Below are 18,017 nucleotides of genomic sequence, written 5' to 3'. Positions count from 1 at the left end.
GGAGTTTTAAAACGTGGGAAGACAGTTACAAGAAAACTGTCGGGCAGTTGAAGATTTCTGAGACAGTATTTACTGTCTCGAAACCCGAGACAGTGTTTACTGTCTCGGAACCCGAGACAGTCTTTGCTGTCTCGACCGCCGAGCGCCGAGACAGCAAATACTGTCTCAGAAATGGTTATTTGTTCAGGGACTATAAATACCCCCCTGAGATCGATAAACAGGGGGGCTGAGCATTTTTAGAGCAGATAGAGCAGAGTACTTGAGCTTCTGGCAATTCCTTGAGATTCGAGCTTTGACTTGATCTTAAGAAGAACGATCGTCTTACTTTGATATGATCTTCGTTTCAAATTCTCACTTTGATAAATGAAGGAAGAATCACTAAACCCCTCACGATCTGTGATTTGGTGGTCCACGGGCTAACGCACCCCCGGCACAGGCAAAGATCTCACACAAGCAGCGATCCAAACAACGATCCTGCGTTTGTTTCTAAAAAGTTATAATTTTCCTTTTGTTGTGTAAAAGAAGTCTTATAAAAAGGCTATTTTTTTTTAATTTGTTGTAATCGAGCGAAGATATAATGAATTCCACAACGAGACCAACTTTTGACGAAAACAAACTGGCGACCACAGTGGGAGCCAACGGTCTCGCTGCCGAGACCGTCGTGTCGCAGCCGATCAAGATACTGGTTGAGTCCATGGTTGAATATGAATTCGACCAAGTAAAGTTTGAGGAATATCTGTCATCCTCATCCTCAAAGTCTTCCTCGCCTCACAAATGCAGGAAGATTCCATCTTCTAAGAAGGTTTTTAAGTTTTCGACTCCGTCGAACACTACAGATGAAGACTCTCGCTTGATTGTTGCTGAGGATTCTACTCGCAACCTCTCTGCTCACAATGACTCTTATCTAGTTAAAGAGTCATCGAATCAAAGCCCACCGGCACTGACGAAGAGGGCTCGTCAGAGACAACGTCAGCGCCGCGCTCGCCAAATAGCTAAGGCCTTGGAACAAACCGACGGGATTCGTTATCACGCGGACCTAGAGTCGAGGAGGTATCAAGTGGTTCAGTTGTCTCAACAACCAATCACTCATATCTCTGCTAAACTAATGACGGATGAATGGACTTTTGTCAAGAGGACTCGCTTAACCCTCAAAGAATGTATACAGAAGCGTCGTGCAAACGCTGCTCATGCCCGTGCTCTCTTACAACAAAGACGAGAAAGGAACAAGAAAACGGTGGCCAAAGAACCACTAAAACTCTACAAAGTTTGGATTCCAAAGTCTGGAGTTGTACAAAATCAGCATTCGGAGCCCGTTAAGACTCCGCACCCGTAAGGGGGTGGTTCTAAACGTGTGACTCCTGACATAACCTTGGATCGCTCAAATGCGACAACAAGTTGTCCTGAGAATGCCAATAAGGCTTTACACCCACAGAAAAAGATGTGTTCGTTAAAAGACATCGTTATACCTGGGAGGTCATACCAACAGACGATCGGATTTTCCGGCAATCATACCGATGAGTCGTACTATCAAGCTGTAGGTGTGAATAAATTTCGAAAGAGAATTATTCGAGAAATAAGCTCTCATTGTTCCTATGCGCGACTCATTAGAGGAGCATTTTTGGAATATGACTACTCCAAACGAGAAGCCATCCCGCAAAAAATCTCAGTGTTCCAGAGGCTTTTTACCAAAATATCAAAGCCCAAGCCGAGATATTTCCGCAAGAAGCTTGCTGTTCAGGAGGATGAACTCTCTAAAGTCATCATCAACATGGTTGATAAGAAAGTCTAAGCGGCATTCAATGGACTCAAATCCCGACTTTTCCCCGAGAGGAAAAGTCAATCCAAGAATGGCTCAACGGATGTCTCGACTCCAGTTAGAAGCCATCAGACGTAGGGATTACAAGAGAATGCATGAAGGAATATCCTCGGAGGATGAACTTTCAGACACTTGTTCAGCCATTGCTTCTGATGATACAATGTCTAGCACGGGACAAACCAAAGAAGTGTTCACAATCACTTCTGATCAATTTGCTCAAATGCTTCAAGAAGCTCTAGCCAAGCAACGTGAAGAAATTAGAGCTGAGATGAAGACAGAGATGGAGTTGGCTATCCAACAAATGAGAGAATTGCTCGCTCAACGGCCTCAATCTCCTGAGTCTAGTCAGCGAGTTAAATCCAGCCGCCACACTCAGAATATTGTAGATAACAGTGATCCAAAAGTGGATGAAGTTATTATGGCTGATACACCTCCCAATGACAATAACACTGGGGGTGGTTCAACAGATCCTCCCAACAACAATATTGGGGGTGGTTCAATTTCACCTCTTAATAACACTGGGGGTGGCTCAATTATTTCTGCTCAACATCACTCAAAGAGAGATGAAGATGAGGACAAGAAAATGCAAGACCTTGAAAACAAAGTCAATGCTTTGATGTCCGCTCAGGAAGTAAAGAAGACGGGTATTCCGTATCCCTATCCAAGAGAATGGGATTCAATACCGTACCCGACAAAGTTCAATCTGATTAACTTCACACCATTTGATGGGAAGAGCTCGCCTACTTAGCACTTGATTTATTTCAAGTCTCATTTGGGCATGATCTCTGGAAATGAGGCTTTAATGGTCCGGTCATTCGTTGGCACCCTTCGTGGGCCCGCCTTCGATTGGTACCGACGTCTCAAGCCAGGGAGCATCAATTGCTAGAATGACATAGAAAGTTTGTTCCTCAGCAATTTCTTCGATGATGACATCGAAGTGTCAATCGGAACCCTTTTAGATGAGAAGCAAAAAGACGGAGAGTCAGTCGATAATTTTGTCAAACGCTTCCGTAACAAAGCAATTAATTGCAGAGATCCTATTACAGAGGAGTTTATCCTACAAACATGCCACAATAATCTCTCCATCGATGTCCTGGAAGCCCTGGGGGTCATACCATCCAAAACTTAGAAAGATTTGAAAATGCGCGGCGAACAAGCTGAACACTTTCTTAAAAGAAAGAAAGCTGAGAGAAGCCGACCGACGACATCTACAATCACTGAGAACGCGACTCTCGATCCGAAGTTTCAAAAGGAGTATTCTTTCGAAAATGATGAAGCTCCAGCCATATTGAAATACCTCCTCGCCAATAATAAAATCGAGCTACCACCTATTAAAGATCAAGAGAGAGCTAAGAGAATTACGGATCTAAACTACTGTGCGTACCACAGAAGGGTTCTTCATCCTACCGAGATCTGCTTCGGACTCAAAAACAAAATCCAAGCCTTAATTGACTCCGGCGTCATAACGGCGAAACAAGCCAAGTAAAGACGACTCTAACTCCATTGGATACACGAGTATAAATTGTTTCCCCTAACTCCGAAGAGTATGCGAGTATAAACTGCTTCTCAAGCCTCCAACCGGTATACGAGGATAAACTGCTCCCTGAAACTCCAATAGGTATATTAGTCTAAACTGTTTCCCACTCTTGACGGGAAGTTCCTGGAGAATTTTTACATGTAATATTCTTAAGGATATCCTGGAGAATTTTTACATGTAATATTCTTAAGGATAACCTGGTCATGTAACTCAGTATGATATAAACCTAGTTTCGTAGAGAAAGCTGGGGGTGGATGGTTCATGTAACGGGAAGTTCTCGGAAGAATGCTATATGTAATTTTCTTAGGGATAACCTGATCATTACAAACAAAGTGATAAACACTACATCCCCACGGTGATTTCCGAATACTCTTTTGCTGAGATGAGATTCGATCACTTCGTTGGATCAATCTTCCGTCTCAAATTCTCATTTGGTCAAACATTTAAACAGTTAGGACCAAAGCCAAAATCCCCTCTCGATTCCTTCAATGAACGAGAGGTCCACAAATCGAACGATCAAACCTTCCTACAGTTAGGATCGTCTCAAGTTCTCATTTGGTCAAACCTTTAAACAGTTAATACCAAAGCCAAAATCCCCTCTCGATTCCTTCCATGAACGAGAGGTCCACAAATTAAACGATCAAACCTTTAAACAGTTAGGATCGTCTCAAATTCTCATTTGGTCAAACCTTTAAACAGTTAGGACCAAAGCCAAACTCCCCTCTCGATTCCTTCCATGAACGAGAGGTCCACAAATTGAACGATCAAACCTTTAAACAGTTAGGATCGTCTCAAATTCCCATTTGGTCAAACCTTTAAACAGTTAGGACCAGAGCCAAAATCCCCTCTCGATTCCTTTCATGAACGAGAGGTCTACAAATTGAACGATTAAACCTTTAAACAGTTAGGATCATCTCAAAACTCCGACTTGGTCAAACCTTACTACAGTTAGGACCACAATCAAGATTCCCTTTCAATTCATTTCACGAACGAGAGGTCTACTTTTGAATTGAATAATCAAACCTTATGACATTCAGGATTATTCAAACCAGTCCAGATTCTCTAAGTGGAGATCCCACTTTGAGTTTCTTTTGCACCAGGAGATTATTCAAACCAGTCCAGATTCTCTAAGTGGAGATCCCACTTTGAGTTTCTTTTGCACCAGGAGATAGAATATAAAATTAGGAGATCCCACTTTGAGTTTCTTTTGCACCAGGAGATAGAATATAAAATTCTTCCTCTCCGATTTTTGGGTTTATATCTACCAACAAAAAAGAGACCTGGAGATAGAATATAAAATTCTTCCTCTCTGATTTTTGGGTTTATCTCTACCAACAAAAAAGAGACCTAGAGATAGAATATAAAATTCTTCCTCTCCGATTTTTGGGTTTATCTCTACCAACAAAAAAGAGACCTGGAGATAGAATATAAAATTCTTCATCTCCATCATCGGGTTCACCTCTACCAATAAAAAGAGAATAGAATACTCCAATAGGTATACGAGTCTAAACTGTTTCCTAATCTCAACAGGAAGTTTCTGAAGAATATCACTCAGAATATTCTTAAGAATAACCTGAATACTCCAATAGGTACACGAGTCTAAACTGTTTTCCTACCCTCAACAGGAAATTTCTGGAGAATATCATTTAGAATATTCTTAAGAATAACTTGGCTACCTCCTAACGAGTATATGAGGTTAACTATTTCTCGAAAACTTCAAAAAATACATGAGTATAAACTGTGTTCCAGCTTCGATTCAAGACTTCGACAACGGTCAAGCGATAAACGTAGCACCGGAAGAATTTTGTCTATTCTACAAAGCAATGAATAGACCAAAGGATGAAGAAGTCAAGAGTTGAAGCCGTTCACAAGTCCTTCTATACGATATCCTCAGTTAAATACTGAAGTGATTGCAAACAAAACCTGTCTCATCCAAAGTGTCCCAGACTCCTCTATAAAGGAATGAGTCTAGAACACTTTGGAGGGGGTATCTGTAGGCATTAAAAAATGCTGAAAGATATTCAAACGCAGCTCAAAAGGAAGTCATCCAAAAATCAAAAAAAAGGACACAAGTATAGACTGTCTCGCACGCGAGACAGTCTTTACTTTACTGTCTCGCCCATGCGAGATAGTCTTTACTGTCTCGCCGTGCGAGATAGTGTTCACTGTCTCGCACGCGAGACAGTGTTCACTGTCTCGCACGCGAGACAGCTTTCAAAGGTTCAGAATTGTTTTATAACCGCCGACACGTGGCCACCAACTGTTCAAGAACGTGGGAAACGTCGTGGGTGAGAATCACGTTGATAACTGCCAAGATAACGGAGTTTTAAAACGTGGGAAGACAGTTACAAGAAAACTGTCGGGCAGTTGAAGATTTCCGAGACAGTATTTTCTGTCTCGGAACCCGAGACAGTGTTTACTATCTCGGAACCCGAGACAGTCTTTACTGTCTCAGCCGCCGAGACAGCAAATACTGTCTCGGAAATGGTTATTTGTTCAAGGGCTATAAACACCCCCCTGAGATCGATAAACAGGGGGGCTGAGCATTTTTAGAGCAGATAGAGCAGAGTACTTGAGCTTCTGACAATTCCTTGAGATTCGAGCTTTGACTTGATCTTAAGAAGAACGATCGTCTTACTTTGATAAGATCTTCGTTTCAAATTCTCATTTCGATAAACGAAGGAAGAATCACTAAACCCCTCACGATCTGTGATTTGGTGGTCCACGGGCTAACGCACCCCCGGCACAGGCAAAGATCCCACGCAAGCAGCGATCCAAACAACGATCATGCGTTTGTTTCTAAAAAGTTGTAATTTTCCTTTTATTGTGTAAAAGAAGTCTTATAAAAAGGCTATTTCTTTTGAATTTGTTGTAATCGAGCGAAGATATAATGAATTCCACAACGAGACCAACTTTTGACGAAAACACCTACCAATGATACTTGCAATCTTGCTAATACATTTAGAATTCCACAAATTTAGTTTCAAAGATGGTAATTGAATCCACAATGGATAAATGCAATCATCAGATTTGTTAATGTCTTTACTAATAGACCAAGGTTTCAAAAAAAATAGGTCTAGACCCAAAAAACCATGGACCCTTACTTAGAATTTCATTCATTTCATCTTCTCCCTTGAATTTGAACAAGAATAGACCAGCTTTTAGAAGACAAACTTCAGGAACATGAACCCAGACTTTGTTCACATAGTTCTTCATTGCCTTAAACCTGACATTTAACCCCCAGACCTGTCCAATTAATAAGAATTTCCTCATTGAAGCTCCATCATTCCACTCATCTTCATTAAAAACAACTGAATCAGTTGCCTCAGAAGGCACATAATCCAATACCATACCGCTTCTAGGCTTCCTGTTATCAACAAACAAGCTGATCCAACTTTTGGCTGGTTTGATTTCACCTTCTTTTGAAATTTCTAAAGGGGGAAACTCTGAAACTATAGACTCATTTGAAGCATTTATTCCTTCTTTCAAATTCAATGAAACAGTAACTTTATCAGCATCTAAATTTGAATTTAAAGATCGGTATAAAAAATAGGTAAAGTTCTTGAAGACAAATAAAAGAGTGGAGGTATAATCTCTGATGCCGATTCATCAGCCCAAGAAACCCTAGCTGATTTCATCCCTTCATTACAAGACAAAGGAGACTTATAGAGATTTTGAGCTTGAATTCCATTCAAAGGAGAAGTTCCAGCTTGAATTAGAAATGGATCAATCCAAGAATTTGCAGTATTCAGCAACTCCGCCATAGATTTCGATTTCTTTCCTCCCTTCGGACCAGTAGATCCCATTAGAGAACAATCTTCATCATCTTTATCAAATCTTGTATCAAAATGTTCATCAGAAGTGGGCAAATTTGAATTAGAGGCTCTCAATCCAATGCTTAGGATCTTTTTCCCACTGTTCTTCTTCTTCCTCACCATCGAAAACTCGGCGGGGGCGCAGGATAACAGGAGAAAATTCGCCTGCTAACATGCACCAAAAAAAACGCCCCTTAGCGATCCCGACTAATTTACATTGTTATTAGATCCCTCAGATCTTATAATTTGCTATTGCTATTATTAACTTGAGAGAGAATTTGAAAAGTATAAGAATTGAGGGACTTAATATCGATTTCAATAACGAGGAACTGCTTTTGAAATAAATTATAAGAACTAGAGTTCTAATAACAATTTCAATTATTTGAGAAACTAATTTCAATATATTTAACATTTAAGTGACTAATATTTAAAAAAAACATTTTTTATTTGATGGAATCAAATGATTCAAATTAAATTTGAGTCTAATTTTTCTGTTTTGGAAATCTTCTAGAGAAGTAAAGACTTTCTAAGCATGAATTTTCTTACAGTAAATTCGTTACCTCTCCAATTACCTTCGAATAAAAAAAAACACAAAACTTTTATTGAGAATTTTATTAATTGATGTGAGACCCATGTTTTCTGAACAATCAAGCGTAAGCATAGACATGAAAACAAACGAAAACAATTAATGGCATAAGATATTATTCCTAACTGTTGTAATATACTAAAGAAATGAAACAAGAGACAAGAGACAAGAGAAGAAGAGAAATTGTAATATTTCTTCATCAATTCCATTTTCATACATCGTACAATTTATAGATACATGATGGAAGATAAAAGGACATCAAGTTAATAGTTCACATACAAAGTAATGTCCACATAATTTTGTCTTTTAGATTTCAACAAAATGTCTTTTAGATTTTAACAAAATGTCTTTTAGATTTCAACAAAATATCTTTTAGATTTCAACACTTCCCCTTGTACATTACTTCGAGATGTCAATGCCTCGTTAAAAACCTCGCTAGAAAAACCTAATGGGAGAAAAACTAGTCGAGGAAAAGAGTACACGACATAAGTAGATTCTTGTGTTTCATTAGTTGCCTCATTAAAAACCTTTAGCTAAGAAAACCATGTGGGATAAAACTTAGTAAAGGAAAAAAAAGTGTACAACTATAGTCCTTCAATGCGCAATCTTCAAGGCACTCAGATAGGGAACTTCTGGCCCTCACATTTCTTCATTATCTTCTTTGGGCCTAAATAGGTCTTTATCCACTTCAAGGGACCGGACGACCATTTGTGTGCTAAGTGAATGAGATTTATCTATATAAAATCTTTCCAAAGCTTTTTTCACGTAGGTCAACTGGTGTAGAAAAATTCCTTCTGGGAAATGCTCGATCTGTAGGTCGAGACAAAACTTGGTTTTTCCCAAGTCTTTCATTTCAAACTCCGTCTTTAGGCATGAGCTAGCTTCTGTAAGCTCATTGTGCATTTCAATAACATTTATATCATCAACATAGAATGAGATGATACAGAAGCCATTTTCGGATTTCTTTATAAACACACAAGGGCAGACATCATTATTTTCATATCTCCTCTTCAGGGGGAACTCACTCAGTCGGTTATACCATATTCTACCCGACTGTTTCAAGTCGTATAACAACCTTTGCAATTTAATACTATACATGTTGCGATTCTCGTTTTCTCTCAACTCAGGAATTTTAAGTCCATCAGGGACTTTCATATAAAAATATTAGCGTCTAATGACACATATAAAAATGTGGTCATGATGTACATATACTGCATATATAAATTCATAATTTCTGCCATAGGTATTAACTTGTGGAACGTAATACAATCACTTATAGGAGAATATTTTACATCTAAATCGATGCCGGGTCTCTGCGTGAACCCATTGAGCTATGAATCTCACTTAATATCTCACCACCTTACAATTCTTATTTATTTTTCTTACGAAGACTCATTTATATCCTGCAGGGATATATGGACTACAGGTTCAAAATACTTTAGTGAGTTCAGCTCAGCCTCAATTGCCACTTTCCATCTCACCTAGTCCGAGTGCTTCAAGCACTCTGCTACCGACTGGATCCAGATTATTTTCAAAGATAGTAAGAGCAACTGTAGAGGCAACTATGTTGTCGACAACTTTTATATTTTTATTATATATTTCTCCTTTTTCACAAATTTGTGGCTACTTCAATTCTTATTTTATGTCAACCAAATCCTCGTCATTTCCCTTAACAATTGGATTTGGTCGTTCCGCATCTCCAGTATTGTGATTATCAAGCACGTGCAACTTTTCTGGAGATTCCATCTTCAGGATGAACCTCTTCCGGAGGTTATGGGAGTGACTGTCTTTCTATATAGAATTTAGTTTGCCGCGGAATTTTACCTTTTACACTAACATGTTTTAAATGCTTCTGGCACAGTATGCTTCTGGCATACCAAATCATCAATGATATACACAACATGAATATGGGGCTTAGTCACTCTTTTCTTAGCAGATTATCATGTGAACTTCTGGTTCAGTTTGACTAGTACGTGGATATAAATATTGAAGATCTTTTTCACCAATGGAATTTCTTGACATTATTTTGTATTTTGGGCACTAATCTCTCCTTAATGTCGAGAATTGATCTTCAATAAAAATACAGTCAACGTACCAAATTGTAAATTAATCCCCTAACATGGGCCATAGGTGTTAAATTATTGACGGAGTTTCATAAATAATGTATGTACCTTTACCGAGGTCCCATAGAGGCACGCTATGGTGGTGATATAGAAACATAGACTGCAAATAAAGAATACGCAGATGGAAAATGTTTCGCTTCTTCACCATGTATTAGATAAAGGGGGGAAATTATGATATGTAGTTGGTCGGATTTGGTTTGAATGCCTCATTTAATTTAAGGAAATCCGACAAATAATATTTTGCCCAAGATGACCCAATAGTTCATGCCAGAATTTAAAAGAATTTGGGTCCCTAAATCTCAAAAAAAATCATCGCAACATGGTGTATTTTATGTCATACAAATTCTAAAGTGTATAAATAAAAACCACATAGGTTCACAAGAGTTTAAAGCAAACTCAAGTTTATAAATAAAAACCACATAGGTTCACAAGAGTTTAAAGCAAACTCAAGTTAAATCAAAATTGTCTGACAAATGCATATAATCCAAATATAGAAAACCCAAATAGTTTACCTTGACCACCTCGATAAGATGCACTTCAATGTCCACTACCTTCCCTAATCCAAGTTTATGAATATTAGTTTGAATTATGACATGTGCTTCAGGCACTACGACTGAACCAATTAAACTTACATTATGGTTTCTCACAACAGCTGGTTGTGTTTTTAACAACTACTAATGCAAGTATTAGTTCATAATGCTTTTAGTTGTACTATTGTAAGAGTACAAGGTTACTTGTTGAATTGTATTCAGTCGAGGGTTTAAAATTCAAAAATGGCTACAGGATAAGATCTCTTACTATGTTCATAGCCTCTCCCTCGTCCACGCGTATAAGTAATTTTCTGAATTATAGCATGTGCTCCAAACACAACTCGTAAGCCAACTAGTCTAACATTGTGATTTCTCATCAATAATTTATTGTGATTCTCTACAACTCTAAATGTAGATATCAAAGCAGAATAATTAGCATAATTTTTGATCATGTACTATTACTGGAGTACAATACTACTTGCATGGAATGGGGAAAAAATTTGATCAATTCTGCGAGCTTCACCCGCTAGACAATATGGCACATGGTTGAATCATATTTAGTCATGTATTTAAAATCCAAAAAGTTCTGATTCAGTTTGCCAGTTGCATTTGAGGGAAGATTATTGGCTTCCATAGATCAAAGCGATCCTTCAGGGATTGCCCAGAAAGTGAATACTTTTTCAGTGAGGCATTAATTTTTTATGTCTTAATTGATAGAGAGAAAATTTAAAGTGTTTGCTTTCTGAGAAAAAATACTTAAAGAATCAAGAGATATAATCGTGCAAAAATCACAAGAGTGTCCAGTAAAAATGAACGTTTGAGGTCAAAGACAAGTAATAATTACTATCATATATCACAGTGCACTAATCATGGGGACGAAAGATTAGTGCGTGAGAAATTAGAAATATTCACATTTTAATGAGATCACACATAATCACCAAAATCATTAAGCTCTTTTTTCTAAAGATTTTCATAAAGGTTATCTTTCAAATGTTTGCTTCTGGCAAACTAGTCTGATATTAAAATTCACACGAAATTTTTAATGCTCGGACGATCAATGACCATCACAAACTCAAGCAAGTAGAAATTAAACAAAGGCATAACCAGTTTGTGTTATCCTTTCTTCTAAACTCAAGGTTGTCAGATTCAAAACACCACCAAGGCAATTTTGGATAGAAACTAATATTGCATAATTTCAGTGGAGAAGAAGAATCAGTGCAATTAGCAATAAAAAAATAGACCACTTATGGACGCCAACATGAGCTTTAAAAACCCACAACTTAATTTAGCAATAAAAAAATAGACCACTTATGGACGCCAACATGAGCTTTAAAAACCCACAACTTAATTTCAAGTTGTTCATGAGGCTTAGATTTTACTTCAAGCAAGCAAATAGAATATTTAAAGCAAAAGCATCAAGTTGATATATTATGACAATTTTTTCATGATTGATGCTATGGACCCTCAACTCTTTTCACATAGATTCATCATTTTTCATGATTGATGCTATGGACCCTCAACTCTTTTCACATAGATTCATCAAATGCCTCTCACTTAATTGGGAAAGAAATAAGCAATAATATGCATATATCATGATCCTAGGGACTAAGATAGAGTTTTCTTACAGGTTAAGCACAACAAAAATCACTTAAAGCTTTCAAAAAACCAAATAAATATGTGCTTTACTCGTATAATAACCCAGCCACCTTAATGAAGGAATAAAGAAAAATATTCTAGTGTATTTCATACCTCAGTTTTTTTTCTTGAATCATCCCTCCATAAATTTCACCAAAAAATTAGGATAAAGGTTTTGTTTTTGTTGTTGGTATTTCTTTCTCTCTAGCAACCTAACCAAGTTTATGTCCTTCTCGGAAAGATAAGTGGATAATGACAAGGATCTAACCTAAAGGGATAAACTTTATCTTATTGATGATTAATTTAGGTCCATACAACTAAAGAGCAAGCCTCCAAATACCAAACAGTCTAAAAGAAGAGTGCTGTAAAATTTGCAGCATGCTATCGAAATAAGCAACGATACAATAGCTACATAAATCTAAAAGAAGAGTGCTGTAAAATTTGCAGCATGCTATCGAAATAAGCAACGATACAATAGCTACATAAAAGGACAAGTAACTAGCACAACGTATAAACAAGTAGCTATTTGATCTCAATGGAAATTATAAGCAAAATAATCATATGATATGCATCAATCAAAAAGAAGGATAACTGTGAAATATGCCCTTTATATCTTGTGTAACTTATTTGATCTCATAACAGTTAGATAAATACAAAGAGAAAGAGAAACATATATTCTGCTTGTATTCAGTTACTGTGTTATGTAATATCTTTCTCTCCAAGTGAATAATGATGTATTTGAGAATCTGATCCTGTATTTATTTATTGTTTTGTGTAATCGGAAATAACCCTTTATCTTAGTTTCTTTGTATTTTCTGTTAAGACTTCCAGGCTATGTTATGACTGATCATCATGTGCATAAGAACTTAAAGATCACGGATCTACATGCTAAAGGTGTGTTTAGCAGCTGCATGCAAAATTGTTTGTTTTGAAGAATTCAAATAAATGAGATGACAAGATTCATACTGGACATAATCATAATCATTCGACGGAAAGCTTGATACTATGTAAATAGACAAAGGCCGAATGTATTATTACATTGCAGAAGATGTACACCTAAAAATCTATTACTACGAATCGATGATCACGAACCGGCTAGAGCTAGTTGTGCTGATAACGTGTTGTAATATACTAAAGAAATAAAACAAGAGACAAGTGACAAGAGAAGAATAGAAATTGTAATATTTCTTCATCAATTCCATTTCCATACATCGTACAATTTATAGATACATGATGGAAGATAAAAAGACATCAAGTTAATAGTCCACATACAAAGTAATGTCCACATATATTTTGTCTTTTAGATTTTAACAAAATATCTTTTAGATTTCAACAAAATATCATTTCGATTTCAACAAAATATCTTTTAGATTTCAACACTAACCACTTAAATAAAAAAAAGGCTTTATGTAAATTTATCTTAACCTGATGCATATATTACGACCCAAATGTGAATAGAGTCTTCTAATCACAGAAAACCGTAATTACTTCTTTCGCAAACAGTCTGGAATAGAACCCATTAACCCAACTTGGCCCATATGGTGGGCCCCCATACCCAGCGAGAAGATATCCTCATCTTCACACGATCAGCAGATATAAAACAATCCTTTAGGAAATCGTCTCTCTTCTTCCCTAGATTCCTCTCAATATCTAATCATACTCCCTTTAAAATTCCATGGACTATATTGCTCTTATTCTTTTTTGATATTATATTCTAATCATAAATTAACTAAATTAATTATTATTATTAATTAATCATATTACATGGCACTTCAATTTTGTGTAACTTGGCCCTAAAACTTCTAATGCTATTGTAAAACTCTCATATTAATTATTAATAATGTATAATGCTATATTAGTAGACAATTGCAAGTTAATAAATTATTTTTGAATGAATAGAAAATATAAAATTATCCTAAAATTATACCATGACACTCACATAAGAAAATTGTAAAGAGTATTCTCGCGTACATAAGTACAAACATGCAATTTTAGAAAATATTAGGATATTTAAATGCATTAAGATATAAGTGGAGGTATATGAGTGTAACTTTCGTAAGTTGTAAGGTATTTATGTTTAATTAAGCCAATAAAAAATTGAAGCATTTGTTAACCACAAGCAATAGTATGTGATCCCTTTGAAAAATAATATTCATCGTATAATATGAGGCGAATGTCTTAGCTTATATATATAGTAAAGAAGATGTGGAAAATTTTAAGCATCATATTTTGAATAAGTCTCAAGATTATGAATTATAAATAAAATTATATACTTTGCTTAGAATTATGCTCCCTCTAAAAGAGGAAGTTATAGAAAATCTTTCTATGGTCTATATTACCCCTATTTTTAAATATTATATTTTAATCCTAACTAACTAAATTAATTATTATTGTTAATTAATCACATTATATGCCACTTCAAGTTTGTCTAACTTAGTCCCTAAAAATTCTAATGCTATTGTAAAACTCTCACATTAATTATTAGTAATGTTTAATAATATATTAATAGATAATTGCATGTTAATAAATTATAAATGGAAAGAGTAGAAAATATAGAATTATCGTAAAATTATAATATTATATTCATATAGGAAAATTACAAATAGTATTCCTACGTATAGAAGGTACAGTCATATAATTTTAAAAAATATTAGGATATTTAAGTGCAGCAAGATACAAGTAGAGGTATGTAATTAAAACTTTTATAAACTGTAAGGTATTTAATTTAATTAAGCCAAGAAAGATTTAAAGCATTTGTTAATCACAAGCAATAGTATGTGATTTTTTTGATAAATAATATACATCATATAATATGAGGCCAGATTGTTAGCTTATATTTATATACTAGAGGAAATGTGAAAAAATTAAAGCATCACATTTTGAATAATCTTAAGATTTTAAATTATTTCTGAATTCATATACTTTGCTTAGAAAGCTTTAGAAAAGGCTTTCGAAGGACTAATACAAACTGTTGGACATCATATAAATGTTGGACAAATAAAATCCATGATATTGGATTGCAATAATCGGGGTTATGTAAAAAATATTTGGGTGTCATATGAGATAATGCTCATACATAATATAACATTATAATCTATTATTTGAGATATTGATGAATTTTTAACATAAAAATTTACGTCAAGATATATGCTTAAGATTTAGGAGAGCTGAGAGTGGAGAGATTTGAGATATGAATTGTGGCTTTTATGACTTGTGCTTTAGTTTTGGTTTCCAAACACGCCCAATACCAAGCCCACAATCAAATTAAAAATGACTCGATTTTGTTATACCAGCCAATATTTTCGATAATGATCGATATGAGAAAAAATCCCCAAATAAAAGAAAACAATATAAAACTATAAATATTATCAAGATAAAGTATTTAACCTTTCATATTAGTCGATATAGCAATATATCGACTGCTATTTCATATATTGCCTATAAGAGCAATATTTAAAGATAATTTAGATATCATTTCCTTGATTTTAAATCTCCAATAATTCTACATTATTCTCTTAAAATTTTAAAATTGCTTATAATTTAGGGACTAATATTTAATTATAAAACAATTGAGGGACAAATATGTAAATAGCTAAATTTAAAAGAATAGTTAATTTTTTAAAAACACTCTCAATTATGGGGAATGTCTCAAAAAAACCACCCAACTAATTTAATTTGATAGAGCCCCCCTAACTATAGAGGTGTTGTAGATAACCCCTCTCAACTTTGGTACGATTTTAGAGAACACTCTTCGACTTAGTGTGTCTTATAAAAACTCTTCTGGCTTTTTACATATCTCTTAACAAACCCCCATAATGTAAAAGAGTTTAATATGTGATTTTATCAAAATACCATGTTGAAGAAAGCTATTTTAGTTAAAAAGAAACTCTTAACCGATAATAAAATGATTACGACTAATTTACAATTCTTTTTACCTCTAAATCTTTACTTTTTCTTTTATCTAGCAAAAAACAAGCTAATTATTTTATGGTTGAGGGATATTTTGGCATTTTCAAGTCAAGTACTTATCACATAATGAATTCGACTCAATGATATTAGTTTTAAGGGGTTAATTGAGAAAAATTCATAGGATTAAATCAAAATTTTGAAGTTGAGATAGATTAACTACAACACCCTAAATTTGACGAACAAAGATTTACTCATTTTAAGTAGTTGGGGGGCATTTTTTAACATTTTCCCCATAGTTGAGGGGAAGTTTTCTAAAATTAACCCTTAAACAAAGAATAATTTTACCTCGAGGCTTTTGGAGATTCTCAACTGGTAGTTAATCAAATACGAGGGGAGTATGAAGTCAGAAATTGAGACCTGATTCCATACCACCAGGTGGCCATCGAGATGACAAGCTCGTTTGAAGAATTTTTTATCGAGTACGTTCCGCGTCTCCAAAATGCATATGCAGACGCATTGGCTCAAAATTTTGAAGTTGAGATAGATTAACTACAACACCCTAAATTTGACGAACAAAGATTTACTCATTTTAAGTAGTTGGGGGGCATTTTTTAACATTTTCCCCATAGTTGAGGGGAAGTTTTCTAAAATTAACCCTTAAACAAAGAATAATTTAAGATACATGTGACATCAATCTTATAAGAGTGGATTTTATAACGTCTATCAGTATCTCTAAAAATATTTTGTTACAAAATTCGCAGAGAGAAATTTAATATTTATTTGTGATGGTTATGTGATCTTTATGGTTCTCCTTATCTTTTATGATTTGTAATAAATTATTTAATAAAATAAATTAAATTGTTCATTTTATATGTCACACCTTTATGAATCATATAGTTTTGATATGAGTATTATTAGTTTCTTTTAACTCTTTAACCTAAATTTTTGGACATTATTCAATATTGGATAGATCTAAATTATTTTGTTAAAATACAATCCATATGTGTACAAAATATGTTTAAATCATTCTCATATTATACTTTATAGTTTTTTGAAATTAGAGAGTAATCATTTTGACAAATTAATTAATTAGTTAAGAAGATGTAGGAAGATTATAATATCAGATTTTAGAATTGATCACATAATTTATATTTTCTTTCTTGATTGAATTTGCACATCCTAACTTTGAAAAATCTAGAAAAATGTTTTTGAATATCTATAATACTCGGTCGCCAGATAATATAAAGTGGAAGTAAGCAATAGATACGAGGGATTTCTTTATAATTAAACAAAATCCTCTATGACCAGATAAACCTACTATTTTACGTTGATGAATTCAAACTTTATTTTTTTTATTAATAATAATAGTTTTTTAGATATTGCTGCTTACATCATTAATTTTTAAAATTAGAATTCCAAATAATTAAATTTCTCTTGGATCATTAATATTTTAAGACTTTAAACCTCACTAATTATATGGAAGGTAAAGTGTTAAAACCAACAAGATTTTATATATTAAAATATCTTAAACTTTTTAATATATTATGATAATCATAAACTTTTTGCAACTATGTTATAGTAAATACATAAACTAAAAATCAACAATTATAATATTTGATCACATGCATTGCACGTGCATTCCACCTAGTACTATTATAAAAGTGGGTTGCCATGTTAAAACATTTATTCCCAAAATGCCCTCCAAAACACATGCATACATTAATAAAACACATACTTACATCCTCCACAATACATGCATACTTAGGTACAACACATATATACATAAACATACATGCATGCTTAAATAAAAAATAATTATTTTTAATAATTATTTTATTAATAGTTTTCTTAATTAAATACCTTTATTCTCTGCATTTAATATCTTAAATGACCTCCTCCATCCACTCTCTCCACTATTTCACAAGTCTTTTCAATTCATACTATTACTGTTATTTTTATACATGAAAAGTAAAATGTAACTGTTATTTTTACATGAAAGTAGGAGTTGAAGAGGGGTTCATTAGTAGTATAGTTGGTAACCTCAAGAAGAATTCAGTGATCCAATT

Source organism: Asparagus officinalis, chromosome 5 (genome assembly GCF_001876935.1).
Source record: "Asparagus officinalis chromosome 5, Aspof.V1, whole genome shotgun sequence".
Lineage (NCBI taxonomy): Eukaryota > Viridiplantae > Streptophyta > Magnoliopsida > Asparagales > Asparagaceae > Asparagus > Asparagus officinalis.
The sequence above is the reverse complement of the archived record's forward strand: the minus strand, read 5'-3'. Positions refer to the sequence as shown.